Raw genomic sequence first — 15,152 nt, forward strand, 5'->3', positions numbered from 1 at the left:
ACCTTTAATTTACAGTACTTAGTCTTTGTCTAAAGTGCTTTTGACAGACACTTAATGATTTTATCTAACAACATTGTGATAAATATGTAAACCTAGGTAATCATGACGACCATTTCATAAATTTTCGGTAATATTTTACCCACACTCTTGTTTAATATGTTATCTTTAGTGTATCTAACTCAAAGACTACGAAAAATAAAGTTAGAGAAAGAACTATTTTCACAAAACATATTTGTTATCCTTACTCTGATATTATTCAAAAAGATTTTCTTGAAGTCTATCATAGAATACTTGCATGTCAACCAGCAATTTGTCCTTTACAGTGGCGCATGAAACATAAATCTTTCTCATTTATGCCAGAAGCTAGAGAACTCCGCATATTAGTTAAGATTGCAAATGCGAAAGGAAATTACTCTCTGAAGTTTATTTCATCTTTTGATAATAGTGTTATAGTAATTTGAGACTCCAAGAAAGTATTTTTATACTATTTAAGCCCATTTTTTTTTAACATACGAACATTAAATTTCCAAATTCAGTTCCTTTCTTTTCTTTAATCAAAGATTAGTTTTGAAACGTTTTGTTATTCCTAAACATTATTCTTTTTTCATGTGTTCTTCAAATAAAAGTTTAATAAATTTACCTCGTATTTTCAAAAATTTTTAACTTCTCTCTTCATGTTTGTAGATTCATAATCCAGCAATTTTGGAAGTTCGTTTCTTTCTTTTGAATAATGCCACGTTTCTCCTCCGCAGAGATGAAAAACCTTTGATATTGTCCGACAGAGGTTAGTTAAAACTGTTTTTTGGTTTCTTTCACAAATACTTACTGATATAGAGTAGTGCTTGTTACAAAAGCCTAATACATTTTATATTAGGTGTTTTGTACACAGACCTTGATACATAGGGTGAAAACAATAAAATTTTCATTGTTTTTATTTGAACGTAGATTCTAGAAAGTGCAAGTGCGAAATTGCTGAACAATTTTGATTTAAAATTTTGATACAAGAAAAAAAATTGCTTAAAAAATAACATTTTCAGCATATGTTCCTCATCGTTCCTTTAAATGAAGTAATAAATATCTAATAAATCTATGGATTTAAACAGGATTTAACAATAGCAATTTCATATACTATTACAATATTTATTACTGAAATTAAATACTACATGTAACACTATTAAAGAATAATATATTAATTTCCTGATAATCTTCGTCGGAAATAAATATATTAAAAGAATATAATCTGCTGTTATAAGAATACAAAAGGAATATTTTAGAGATCTGTTTGAATTTTATTAGTCAAACTAAAAAATGTGAAAAAAATCATTTAAACTAAACGAGATGCGAGAGACTCAATGCGATTTTCTTTGGCGAAACGAAAATACAGCTTCAGCTTTAGATATCAAAGTGTGAAAGTTTTAAATGTTAATATATGTATGTACTGGGAATTATGTAAATGAAAGTTGAATTATCACGATTGAAAAAATTAAATAAGTAAACCACAATTATACGATGAAACAGTTAAATCCATAATATTGTAAGGCTTATGAAAATAAAGAAAAACTGTGTATGTGACAAAGTAAACCCACAAGAAAGAGAGAAGGAAAACACAAATTAACGATCAAATAATTTTAACAAAGTCACATATTAATTCTTTTGTTACGTTTTGATTATCCGAATTGTTGTAGTAAAAGAATTAATTTTTAAAAAAAAAAAAAAAACGAATAACCCAATTTTATCCCAAATTTTATACTCTCCTTAATTTTTTTTTGTCCCTTTATCTTTTTAATTGGTTTTACTTTTGCCTTTTAACTCTAATTTCCTGTATATGGGTTTCTGCCTTAACTTCATTAACTTTCATATTTTTCAACTTAAACTCATTCTTAATCCGTATAATTTACCATATATGTGTTCAACTATTGCAGTTTTTATTATTAATTATTTAGAACATTTACAGATTATTAATATATTTCATTTACAAGCTTGATATTTTTTATTCTTTCAACTGTGCAATATTAATTTATTTTATAATTTATTGCTTATTACCAGCATTTTTATGCTGCCCTTCTCTTAAGTCATGCAGTGTCTTATTTTTTCAAAAGATATCTTTCCCCAATTTCAATTTTTTACTTTTGTAAACGGAAACCATCTCTGAGACCCATCTCCCTAATGAGTTATCACGCTCTGCTTCTCTAGCTGTTATTTTTTGGCTTGTATTGACCACCCCCAAGTACACATCTGCATCCGGTCAGTTTGTTGGTCAACTTTGTTTTTCTGCCCTCTTTTCAACAGCAGCTGCATGAGCTCTCATTACTTGAAAATTTGGAAATATATTTTAATATCTTAGCCCCTTAACCTATGTGACATTTCTCTCACAGTATGTGAACTTTTTCAGGCCTCTTAGTCAGAAATCATAAACTCTTGTCTTTTCCCCTTCCTGACCTTGAGTTTTGTTCCCCTTTCACACGGGAGTGTCTTGGGCACGTGATGTTGCTTTACTATCTTTTGCTAATTTCTTCTTCCTACCAATAATATCTTAAGGGGTTCGGTGAGAACTGCCCACTTTTTTTTCCATTGGCTACTTTGGTAACATCACTTTCTTTTTTTCTTGATTGGTTCCTTACCAACAACTATTGAGGGTTTTTAACGAACTGCGTGACTGAAAAGGACTACATAAAAATGCGAGTAATAAGGAATAAATTATAAAATAAATTCATATTGCACAATACAAAAATGGTAGAGTATCAAGCTTGTAAATAAAATATAATAATAATCAGTAAATGTTATAAATAATTAATAATAAAATATGCACTAGTTGAATTATATGGCAAATTACACAGATTGAAAACAAGTTTACGTGTGAAAAAATGAAAGTTAATGAAGTTAAGGCGGAAACTTGTATGCAGGAAAGTAGAGCTATAAGGCAAAAGTAAGGCCAATTTAAAAGACAAAGGAGACTAACAATTATGGATAGTATAACATTTGTGATAAATAACATTATCACACAAGGCATCGAGAACTAATCCAAAACGAACTGCTTCAGACTAATGTGAGTATAAGCGTATCATATCCAAAATTTACTAATTTAATCAAATCCGGATAAATCTAAAGTGAGTTGACATGACTACACAGTTCGAATAACTGTTAATACCGAGTTATTAACAACCAGATACGGGTAACAGGTACACAAATACGATACTATCAGCCGGAAACAGTACTTAGAAGTAATACTACCATTTGGATGTTAAATACAGAAGATTAAGATATTTTCATTTAATATTAGATGTATTTGATACAGACCCATCTCTAGCGTGTAAGAAAAGAAATGGAAGACGGCAAAAATGCAGAATGAAATTACAAAAATGAGCACAAGGGGTTGAGTAATAGGGATGGAAAAACAAGCATGGACAAGATGACCAAGCGAAAAAAAAAAAAGAAATACGAGAAAGGTGAGATGGAATTTAGTTGGGAACCCAATTGATGTAAGATTTGCAAATTAAAAGAAAATAGATTTCCAATCATTAGGAAAAATAGGGTATTAGAAAGGTCATTTCATAAATTATCTGACTTTTTCAAAAGAAATGATTCCGTGAAATTTAGTTTAGAGCAGAGAAGCAAAGTTTCAACGTTGTTTAGCTTTAAAAGAAAATTAGCTATAATTGATCATAAGTTGTGCACAAAAGTTGATTGCGCATTATTTGTCTAGAAGATTTTAAATTTCAAAAACCGTTTAATGTTTCTTAGTTAAGAATCTGATTTTTCATTTTTTATTGTTTGGTAAAAAAAATAATAATAAATACCGTAGCTAAATCCCATGTAGAATTAAGCATCATATAATTTGAACCTCCCAGAAAGAAGATTAAAATTTGATAAATAATATCAGAGGTAATAATTTCAGAAAGACGTGACTACGAAATTATTTTCCAGAAAAAGTGATCAAAATTTGAAGATTCGAATAAGCTGAACATATCACAAAGATGAGTTTATTAGAGTAATTCTTATACGAGTTCAAATCTTGGAAACCAAACCTTTTTCACAGTTCGGTGCTTAAGCATTGTACTTTTCTTATTTAAGGCGGTTACGGATAACTCTAGCTATTAATAGTATCACATATAATTTAAAATCCATTGAAACAAAAATTGAAAATAATTTTATCTAAAATGCGCATCAACAAATACACACTTTAGGTCTGTGACAAAAAAAAAAAAAAAAAAAAAAAGAGAAATTATGTTTGTTTTGAATGACACAATTTCAAAAATGATTTGTGAATGAGTTTTATTATTTTTGACAAAAGGCGACTATGAACTCTAACCACTTGAACACTGGACTGCATAAATATCCTACTCGAGGATTTGATATATCAGAAAAGAGGTTGAAATCAGAATCTATTTATAATACCTTGTCAGAAGTCACATCAATGAAATCAGTCACAATACATCTCCAACATATTCAGAAAGTATTGATTATGTGATTATTGAATTTAGGTGAAAAACCATCAATCACTTTTCAAAAGGTATATCGATGATTAGTCTACATTTTTCTTATGATTATCACTTCATAAATCCCATTTCGGATTCCTTTCGAGTTTCATGTATATTTTCTTTTTTACATATAATAAACTAACACATATATATAGTGTATATAAGTTGAAAAAATGGTCATTAATTGATTAACACTTTTATTTCTGTTTTTCATACAAAATGACGTGTGTGTAAGGGTGAGTTTTTTTTCAAATTATTTGTGCCTCATCAACTTTCAGCATGTTTATAACTCAATACAATTTTCGGTACCTTTTTCTTAACTTAGCAAACCTGTTCACATAATACACCTATAGCTAACGCTTTACATAAAGAATACCGCCTATATTTTTTTCTATTAATATTTTATCTTCATAAGAAATGCTGCACCCATTTTTATTCTTATTTTATAACCTAACTTACGCAACTATTTATTATTTAAGACTTGGAAAAAATGTATTTGGGATTTGAATGTATAATAATAATAATATTTAATGCTATTATTAAAAAAATATACTGTTTAATAAATGCATCATTTTCGCAAAACAAACAATGCCATTTCATATATTTCAATACTTATATTAAGCATTAAATTTTTCAATAAATAGTTTGAATGCAATAAATAGCTAAATAAATAACTTAAAAATTTGACGTTATATTTTGCTTCCTAATAAAACAGAAAAAAAAGCGAGTCACTGAATTGAAATGAAACCAAATTTTAATTTGGTTGAAACAAACAGGAAAAATAATAATTTCAGCTAATAATATACAATTAATGCTAATAATATATCTGAACTTAAAGCTTAGCATAAGGAATTCACATATGTTTAACAAAGGCTCAACATAAGACTCAACATAAGGACCTAAGCAATTTTGAATGTATTTTTTTCTCCTATGTTATCTTCTAACTTACCAAAAATCTACTTATTGTTCAAAACTTGGAAGAATGAATTTGGCTTTCAAATAAACAAAATCAAAAGTGTTTATATTAATCAATAATTAGACTTTCATTTTCGGAAAAAACAGTGAAATTTCGTACATCGTTTAATTCTTACATTAAGTATTAAATTGTTCAAATAATAGCTTAAAAGCAGTATTATATGCTATATTTTGTTTCCTTATAAAACCTTTAAAATAAAATAAACAGAAATATTCCAGCTATTGAATTGAAATTAAATCAAATTTCAATATGGTTAAAGAGTTACCAAGGAAAAAAGTAATTTCAATAGCGAAATTAAACATAAATAAGTTTTCAATATTTTTTCAGAATATTGAATTATCTTTTATAACTGCAATAACAAAAGAAGAAAAAAATAGTGAAATCTGAAACAAACTTTTTTTTTTTCCTTTGGATGACAGATATGTTTTTTTGAATGAAAATTTCCTTGCTATACGTATTTTAAGGGTACTTTTATTCGCTTTAAAAAGATCAGTTTTTGACACATTAATTAAGAAGCTTTCACTCCATAAAAAACAGATGGTCGATGATATCGATAATACGAAAAAAGTTTTCGTAAAAGAGGAAGGAAACTCGAAAGCAATTTCAAAGGGAATCGGAAAACTGGACACATTTTGAGAAATCTGATATCGCTTCTTATCGCTAGTTTCACGATTTTAATAAACGCCTGGGAAAGATAGAAGTTTCTTTTAAAATATTTTTTAATTATTGAATACAAAAAATATGAAAGTACATTATATATGGAAGATGTAAGTTTAATTGTTTTGATTAATTAAGAAGCTTTCGCACCATTAAGAATAAATGGCCGATGATAGCGATAATAGGAAAAAATTTCAAAAGTAATTGGAAAACTGGACACATTTTGAGAAATATGATATTGCCTCATATCGCTAGTTTTATGATTTTAATAAACACTAATGAAAGATAGAAGTTCTTTTTAAAGTATTTTTTAATTATTTTAAACGAAAAAATATGACACATATTTATTTTTTTTAGTATATTATTTATGAAAGATGTTAATTTAGTTGTTTTAAGCAGAAGAGCAGCTTTAGAAATAATTTGCTTGCTATTTATTATCCATTTATTTTGTTGATACCTCCGGTTTGAATAAGAAAGAAAATTAATTTAATAGTGAGCTTTTGTTTCCGATTTTACTTGGTGCTTGATTTAGAATAAACTATTCAAAACTAATCCCTTTGTTTACAATTTACTCTCAGAACTTTAAATATCATATACGCATGCATGCAATATACACAATCAAGTAAATATTATCTTTCTGGCCTTAAATTACACTTGACGATAAAGCAATATAATTTTAGTTAAAAAGAAATACTTTTCTAAATATGTATGCTTTATTTATTTATTTTTAAAATTCTGCTTATGTGCTTTTGTCTGCCTATTTCATGGCAAATTTAAAATCTTACTTTATTTATATATTATTTAAGACTTTATTTATATATTATTAAATATATTCTCTAATTAGGCAAGACAAGAAGACCCCAATATTAATGTAACCCTTTTCTCAAAACTGAAATCTACAGAAATTATTGCTACACTTTTTCTTCATAACAACCAGCCAAGATAATTTTTTGAAGTGAAATGGTGATTATTAATAACTCGCAATAGTTTATTTAATCTATATCGATCACGTTTGACTCATACTAAATCCAAGTGCTAGGTTTTTTAAAATATTTAATTAGAAACGAGAAAATACACTAGAAAATCAACGTAATCCAATTTCATTCATTTCATTCTGTCAATTTCTAAAATTTGTTTTGCGAATTTAGTAATAATCTATAAAAAATTGTATTAAATGAGTGTCATTTGACGATCGTTAGCAAAATGCTGGTTTAACTCTTTAAAATATTGATATTACTGTGAGAATAATTAAAAAATCCTAGTATCCTTTGGTCTATTTGTTTTACAAGAAAGTTTTAATTACAAAATTCAAAAGAAGAAAAACATTATACATAAAACTAGTCCAGATTTGTGTTTCTACTACCACCCGTATGGATTTCAAATCAAAACATGAACATTTTTTGAGAAAAAAAAAATTTTTTTTTCAAACTCTGACAATAAAAGAAAAATATTTTTTTTGACCCCACAGACCACAATGCTGATGTAAATATCCTCAGTGGTTGGCGGATAATGGGTTAGAGTCCCTTTGTCATCAGGCTAACCGTGGGGGATCTTCGTGACTTTCCTCTGAATGTGACGCAAATGCTGGTTAGTACCATCAAAAAGTCCTCCATGAAGGCAAATTTCTCCAAATACTTAATCCACGAGTTCCCTTATCCTTCAGATTGGGTTCAAAATTACAAGTCTATGGAGTTGAACACTAATAGTCGTAACTCCAAAATTGGGTCAGCTGTTTAACAACGGTTATTAAAAGAAAACCTCTGAAGATCGAGAGTAGATTCTTAATATAATTCTATTGAGTTCAAATTTCCGCAATATAAGCTTTATACCAAATGACATATTTTAAAGGGGTGCCATGGAATATTCATGCTCAATGGAGAAAAAAAACATCTCTATACTAATAAAAGCCAAAGTAAGGTTGGCTGAAATAGTCGGAGCATTCTTACTCTTTAGCGGTGATGCGTAATAGTTGTCAATGGCCATCTTCAAGAAGCATTCAAAATATTTAAAATATAAATCTTCCGCAGTCTCTGTGATCTAAAATACGTGAAAACTGGATAAAAATGGCTCAAACTTTTAAAGAAAATTATTTCATTTATATCCATATCATTTGTCTCAACTAAATCCATGTTTCTAAAATATTTTTAGATGCATTCTAAATTTATTATCTCACATATTATTACAGATTTAAATATATTTTTAGATTTATTCTCGTAGTTCTAAAATTTATACAGATTTTATTTGATCGGCGAGTGGTTGCAGTGCTGAATCAACAATGAATGCGTAGAGTTTCCGAATTAACTTGTTTTGTACCGTTGTTTACATCCTCTACATTCGCAAAGATCCCGAATTCAGATATTGAACGATAGTATTTGAATTTCATTAAAATGAATAAACTAAGAGCATGCACTTAGTGCTTTTTATGTTTGATAATAAGCTAAGAAATAATTATTCAAAAATAGGCGTATAATATCCAAACTTGATGTAGCAGTTCATTTAAAATTATAATTGTAAAATCATGTACAAAGAATAGCAACTTTTAACTTCAAATTAATGAACAAGACTTTTGTTTCCTCTATTTCAATAAACTTTACCTTTTTGCTTAAAGCATATTTATAAAAAGGAAAGTATTTATTAAATATTAATATTTTCATCTTCATAATTATCTCCTAAATTACTATACACAGTTAAATGAAAAATGCAATTAGAATTTTTTTTAAATTTGTTCAGAATTTTAAATGCATAGAAATAAAATTTCTTTAAACGGTTGAATTCTTTTAAATTTTACTAATGAAACGTAAAGTTTTGTAATATTTTCTACAACAGGAATCTTTGAAGCGTAAGCGGGGGAAAAAAAACTCTCAGGTGTGTTTAGTTTCATGAAAAAAAGATGGCGGTTGTTTTTTCAACGAAACAGGGTAACGCCAAAATAAGTTTTAATTTTTAATGCATGTAAAAACTCTTAAAATAACGTGAATAGAAACTTAACCCAAAGAATATTAATATAACGCAGATGTTTCTTTCTTTTCAACAGGGAATTGAATAACTCTTTACGGAACATTCTGTGTCCTCAGTTTTCTCAGTTTTTATAAAGCATCCTTTTTGCGGCTTGAGTTAATTAAAGCTATTTGTCAAAAAATGCACGAAGTAGAAACCCTATTAAGAAACGCTTAAAACTTTTCCATCCGGAAAACCCAATTTCTAAAGAACGTGAGGAAACTAGGGGGAAAACTGAAGAAACTGAGGGAAAGGGGGTGAAGTTACTTCTTTTACCGCAAGAATATGTTCTGTATGGAAGGTTAGTTTTGTTGTATACACTCTTTTGAATTTTGGGGGTGGTAATTTGAATGAAATTTATGATAAATTCGATTAAACGGAATACACATTGCGTAAAGGATCTTTGATCCAGTTTAAAGGTGGTTGTTCGTTTTAAAATAAAGGAGCTCAACTTATTTATTTAATAAAGAGTTTTTAAATTAAAACTCTCGATATAAAATTTTTCTTTCTAGGTATTTAATATAGATTAATTTGAGTGGAAGATAGTTCATATGAAAAAACTACAAAGAAAAAATTTCAATTTTAAAGACTATATCGAAATTTTAGGAATTCCTTTTTGAGCATTCGCACACTTAAGAATTCCCGCATTGCCTCGATTTTTTTCTGTTATGCTAAACAATAACTATGCATCAAAAACATACACTTTTGAACAATTTTAAAATCTTGGTGTTTCTAATTTTTGGCCAACAAATTAATTTATAAATTAGGTAAAGTAACAGATAGCCTCGAAGAGATTTTAACATGATTTTATTCACACAGAGGGACCAAAACCTCATGAATCATACGTTTGGGGGTGATAGCAGACAACAGGACAAGTACAAATCAGCATGTAATCCATGGTCAGAACGCAAAACGGAATGGTCTTAGAGGGCTTGGACTTTTCTTCTGGGACTGGACTTTTAAATTTATGTCCGGGATTATGTTAGGGACTTTTAAATTCATGTTAATATTATGTTTTTCTTCTGTGATCATATGAAGTGCCTAATCTAATACCGATGGTCCCCTACATTCCCGGATATATTTACCCGGATATCCGTAACTTTTGACACCATGTGAAATGACTGGTGTTTTCGTCAATGCCTGTCAGCCACTCCTACAATGGTGTGAAGCCATCATTAATGTCGGCAGTTGTGTGGTGGGGTACTGAATGCTGTTTAATTTAATTTCGTTGAATAAAATATTTTTCTTTACTTTATGTTCTTCTCTTCATTCTATCTCTGCGTGTCTTGTTTCCTATCATTTCGTAACACAGATTGTTACGTTCTTGAGCGCCTTACGAATTTCGTTCCAACCATAGATTGTATGCTGATTTGCACTTGTCTAGTTGTCTTCTATCCCCCTCTTGTCAAGTTGCTTTCTATATAACATGAGTTTTGGGGCACCCTATATCTATATTATATGTATATATTTGAAGATTTAGTAGGGGAATGCCTTCCGAGAAATGGTAATACGTAGCTTTATGCTGTAGAAGGGTTCGGTTGAATCACCTTAAAATGTTTCGATCGCCTTGAAATGTCTTGAATGTTTACTAGTCTATATTTCTAATCGAATTAAGCTTAATTTTATAGAGTTTATTTAATTATTAAGTTTAAAGTTAATAGAGTTTATTTTTTCCTTTGCTATTTTTCTTATCTATATCCTTAATTTTAATGGGTAGATTTTTGTCTTAATTTTTATAGATGGATTTTTGTCCTCCAGCTTCATACACAATACTGATTTAATACTCCAACTCACAAACTAATTTGGTACTGGAACCTGAAACTTTTTAAATTCTTCCGAAAAATTCTGTTTCTCACCTGTAAATTTTATGCACTTCTACTTCGATTTTCAAGATAACGGTATATAGTTGTCTTCTTACCTGCTGCAGGTTTCTTTTGTTTTTCTTTGGACAGTCGGGGATATGGTTGTTTGCTGCAATTAACCACCAAACGTGGAAACTGCTCCTGCTCTGACTACATGGCAATACTCCCTGACGAAATTGTTATGCATGCCACTGTCTTCCCTTTAATTTCTTGCCAACGTTTTTCACTTTTGATCTTTAATATGTTATTTCCTGTTACAAACTCTTAGCTTCTCCTGTTGTAGTATTCCTATTGTGATATTTATCTGTGGTTATTATTTTTGATTTTCTCCTGTTGTGGTAGTTCCTTCAAACGTCTTAATCACATAATATTTTGTAAGATTAGCCTAAATATTTTTGGAAATATGAACATTTTTATAAAAGGAAACAAATTTTTTTGTTGTTCTTTTTCTATGACTTAAAAAATATTCAATAAAATTAAAAAGAATTTTTAGAGCAATTTAAAATTAATTAAAAAATGATCACTTTAAAATTGAAAAAAAAAACTTGCTTAAAACTGCGCAAGATATGAGAAATCAAAGTAGTTCTTTTATACTGAGCATGTACGGGAAAAAAGTTTCTAAATATTCTTCGGCAACTAATAAAAATAAAATCAGATTTGAATATCTTAAAAATTAAAACAGTAATTTTCTAAGTAGTTTTCGTACTTTTTAAAAGAATACTATGATTAATGATACGGGTTTTCCACATATTTCATTTCGTACTATTAAACAAGATTTATTAAAAATGACACTGGCTTTGTTGGAACCGAAGTATCTGATTTACCCTGTTTTCTTCCCTTTTTAAATCTCAATTTGGTGTACGAAATTTTACTATAAGGTGTAATTTTTATGTTAAATTTTGTCTTATTATACAAAATAATATTCATAGAAAACACCTTATCATTCTGTGCTATATTTTGAAATGTACGAAAACTTAAAAAATTTAATTTTTTAACATATTCAAATCGCACTTTTTTTTAATTAGTTGTCAAGTACAATTAATTTCAAAATAAAGAAAAATATTTTCTTTTAATTTTTTCCACGCAAGCGTAGTTTTAAAGAACTACTTTAATTACTCATATCTCGCACAGTTTTGAATGAATTCGTTTCAAATTTTAATGAAAGAATTTCGTAATTATATTTAAATTGCTCTTTAACTTTTGTTTACTTTTATTTAATTTTTCGTAAGTTATAGCAAAAAAAAATTAAGACAAATAAATAGTTTTTTTCAATAAAAATGTCAATATCTCTGTAAATATTTAAGATAGGCTTACGATATTTCTTGTAGTTATTGCATAGAATAACCAAAATAACTGTCATAAGTTACTCTATTGCTGCATTTTGACGTAGGTATTCAAAAACATCATTTTTCTTTTGTAATTTATTGTGGTACCTCTAAAAGCTTTAAATTTCATTGAATGCATGAGAAATCACATGATCTAAATACTCTGAAGTTACAAAATATTTCGTTGTGTATTCTGGAGAAAGGTGAAAAAAATTATTAGTATAGAAGTTTTTTCATTAGTTATATGCATGCTTTTGCGTGATATAGAAATTAAATACTATTGTTAATTATTGACATGAAATGTTATATGTTACTAGAAAATTAATCCAAAAGTGAATTCAATACTTAAACTCCAGAGTCAAATTTGAAATGATTAAATATTCCACATATACAACACGGCAAATGGGAAAACAGCGATATTGGATTATTCCCTGCTTTTAATTCATATGGTTTATAGATTTTTTTTTTTTGGGGAGGGAGGAGGAACAAGTCTGTTCATACCTTATTTCTTTCTCCTTAATTAAAAAGACATTTATAATTCGTAAACACTATACACTAATTATAACGGGTGAAGACATGGAGAAAAACATTCTGGTAAAATTTCAATACTATAAAGGCATTTCTGGTAAAAAACATACTTATGATTAGAGACATTGAGTATTTTCTTGAGTTAAGGGCTTCGAAGAAAAACAAATATATGTAAATTTTAAAACTATTTAATGTTGGATAACGATCAAATGCTACATTATGTAAAATTTCAAAACATTTACAGCTTCATTCTTAAATTTAGATTCTATGGCGAAATTCAATATGTATATTTAAACACAATCTTTTGATGTTGATTGAAAGAGTTTTAATTTACTTTGTATCGACGAAGTTTTATTTTTTATTAGTTTTCTTCGTGAATGGAAGAAGTTAGTCTTCTCCAAATATTTGCATTCTGACATGTATCCTAAAGATTCAACACAAACTGCATATGGTTTGCTACCAGATTTCAATCATAATTCATAGAATAAATTTATCTTTTATTTCTATCTCAAAAGATTTTACGCAAATATTTGAAGTGTGAAACAGATAGATATTCTGTATTTTATTTTTGAAATTCGAGTGAAATGCAAATTTGCAATGTCACAAATATGGTAAAGAGCTTAAGTTTAGTAACAAACAAAGCAAACCTCATAATATTTTATTTTTCATTTTGGGCAACACAAGATTCTCTGCTGTGCGTATTTTTGTTCTAACGTTTCTGTTTAAGAAAGTTTATATCTTATTTATTAAAATAAAATCTTATTTATTAAATCTTATCTTATATCTTTATCTTTTATCTTATATCTTTAATCTTATTTATTAAAATAAAATAATAAAATAAAATTAAATAAAATTTTATTAAAATATTCAATACCTAGTTGATAGTTTCATGTTGAAGAAAATATATACTTTTATTTTTTTTTCAAGATCATAAAATTACATTTTATGTTCTCACAGGATATATAAAATATATTCAAAAGTTAAATTTCATTCATTTATTTCTTTACTTTACTCTTAAATATTTAAAAACCAATATAAATCAGTCTACTAGTCAATATGTAAGTTAAATTATAGCAACACTTGATCAGACTGCATAATAATACAGAAGACTAAATCGACAATAGTTGGCAAAACGAGTAAGCTAAATTCCAATTTTTTAAAGAGATCTACAGTAATTTTCGGCTCTTTTACACTGCAATTGGAAAAAAAAAGAAACTCTTTTTTTGCAAAAATAAAAAATTCCTTTTTTTTACAAACTTTATCTATATATTTGACGGCTTAAAGCTGTTATTCCCCAGTTGTTATTCCCTTTTTATTACTCTAATCATGAATGAATTAGAGTATAAACTGTCAATTATAATTCAAGTTCTTTCCATGCAGTATTACTGACCGTAAGATCACATTATCTTTTTTAAAATCATTTTACGATTATTTTCAATACTTCTCAGAAATTCTATACTTCTCTTGCTCTTACTGCTCAAAAATTATTTTATGATCATGAGCATACTATCAATAAAATCGCAATTCGACTTCAATGTTTACCTCATTATTATCTGTCTTTAGATATAATTTTTCATTGCGTAAGCTAGATATTTTTATAAGGGGGAGATAATTTAGTTTTAAATATCTTTAAAATTTAAATTTGAAATCAATAAGTTAGACTTCTAAGATAAAGACAGTTTAAGATTTTTCTTCATACCCAAACACTGCATCTGCCGTTACTTAGGGAACAGAGCATTCGTCTCCCAACAGAGGTGGCCCGGATTCGAATCCCAGCACCGACTGATCAAGGGAATTCTGCTCTTGGCTTGCACCCATCGGTTGTTGGCATATTTTTTTGTTAAAATAATAGTGATTATCTGCTTAAAACAGAGGTATACACTTTTAAACTACCGTACTTTCTTTTACGAAACTAACGGTGTTATACTGGCTCAGCAGCTCAGTTTTTTTCTTCTAGTTTAAGGTCCATAGGTCATAACGTCATTGGTCATCCATAGGTAGTAAGGTAACTTAAGGTCCATCTATTAGCGCATTTTGGGCAAAATTTGTGAACATGAGTTTATTATAAATTTAGAATCCTTGTATTCTTAGCTTTTTAAGAATTCTTTACTTTTGTTTGTTCTTCAATTACTTGCGAAGTTATAGCAGTTTTTGGTCAAGGTGATAACAGTGGATAGACTAATGATTTTAAGTCTGAAAATGGGTTTATATCAAAACCAGATTTTTTTTTCTATTTTGCCCTACCTAAAACACGATATCTCATGTTTTTAAAAAAATTGTCTACAATTTTTCATGAGTGTATATAATTATAGCAAGCATGTTTTGAAAT

This window comes from Parasteatoda tepidariorum, chromosome 8 (assembly GCF_982258835.1).
Source record: "Parasteatoda tepidariorum strain Cologne lab strain chromosome 8, Ptep-v5.0, whole genome shotgun sequence".
Taxonomy (NCBI): Eukaryota; Metazoa; Arthropoda; class Arachnida; order Araneae; family Theridiidae; genus Parasteatoda; species Parasteatoda tepidariorum.